The sequence below is a fragment of the Lathyrus oleraceus genome, chromosome 7 (assembly GCF_024323335.1).
Source record: "Lathyrus oleraceus cultivar Zhongwan6 chromosome 7, CAAS_Psat_ZW6_1.0, whole genome shotgun sequence".
Classification (NCBI taxonomy): domain Eukaryota; kingdom Viridiplantae; phylum Streptophyta; class Magnoliopsida; order Fabales; family Fabaceae; genus Lathyrus; species Lathyrus oleraceus.
In genome coordinates, this window is record NC_066585.1 from 289,872,695 (window position 1) to 289,874,134 (window position 1,440).

Genomic DNA, 1,440 nt, shown 5'->3' on the forward strand with positions numbered 1-1,440 from the left:
GTATTTTGTTCATGTTGCTTCAAATATTCATCCATCTTCCACAATTCATATTTCAATCAAATTTCATCCAAAAATCCTGAAAATTTTTCCATCATGTTCATGATTGAGTCTAGTTTTTAATTATGATTTTTAATCATTTTTTCATTGGCTGGATTTTAATTGATAATTATTTTCCCAACATGTATGCATAAATGATACATCTTACCATTTCAATTGTGAAATGCTCATGTTACATCCAATGCCTTTGAAATTTTTTGTGATGAAACTAGACATGTTCACCTTCATTTTGGTATAAAGTTTGTGGATTTCCCATTTGTGGTTTGCTGGTTATGAATTTTTGAAGTCATGTGTTATGTTTGGTATCATACCATGATCATGCATTTTCTCTAATTTTGTTCACATGCTTCCTTGCATCCAAATAATCCCAAATTTTGCATGATTGATCCTTTGTATGTCTATTTCATGTATGAATTTTCTTGGAATTAATCTTGCTGTTTTCCATTTGATTGTGAATTTTCTTCCCTGCCTAGTCCATGGTTGACTTTTTGTGCTACATGTTGCCAAATCTTTTGGGAAATTCTCATAACATATTGTATGATCATGGAATTTCATATGTGATAATTAGACATCTCAAGCTTTGCATTGGTGTTAATCTCATTCATTTCTCATCTGTTTTCAATTTGATATGATTTTTTGAAGTTGACCCATGTTTGTTGACTTTCTTTGTACATGCTTGAACTTGGTTTGACTTCATGATTTTACTTGACTGCCTTCCTCTCATCCAAATGCCATGAAATTTTACATGTCTACCATGATAGATGTTAGGATTGAATGTGATTTATTTCATGATTTTTGAAAATGTTTGGGTTGACTTTTGATGCAAGTCATTCTGTTGACTTTTGTATGCTTTCCTTTGCCTTACTTTGACTTCAAATGTTCATAAAATGATCATAATGCATGATTTGAATGTGGGCCCAATTGTGATTGCTTTCTAATTGGTTGACTTTGGTTTTGGTTGACTTTTCCTTGCTGCCTTGACTTTTTCTTTCATCCTTGACCCTAGGCTAGTCCTAGTGGTCTTCTGTGCTTACTATTGAGTTCCTGTTTCAGGTTGAGCACCATTGCTATTGAGATCATACAAATGTGATTGGTTTTGATTACATATCATGTACTAACCTTTGTTTTGTAGGTTTGACTCATGTGTTTGAGTCTTGCTTTGCACAGTTGACCTTCTGTGGTTGACTGTTTATTCATTTCCTTTTGGTTTGAACTGTTGACTTGTTTACTAATAAGTTTGACTTTTTCAGGTACACTTTAGTTGCTTTAATTGCTTGCTTTGCTATTTAGCATTTGCTTTGAGGTATAAACCTTTCTTCTTCATGTAGTCTGGAGACCCGGTCTGTTATTTGACCGGGCAAACTGTCTGAAGTCCTCCTTAAG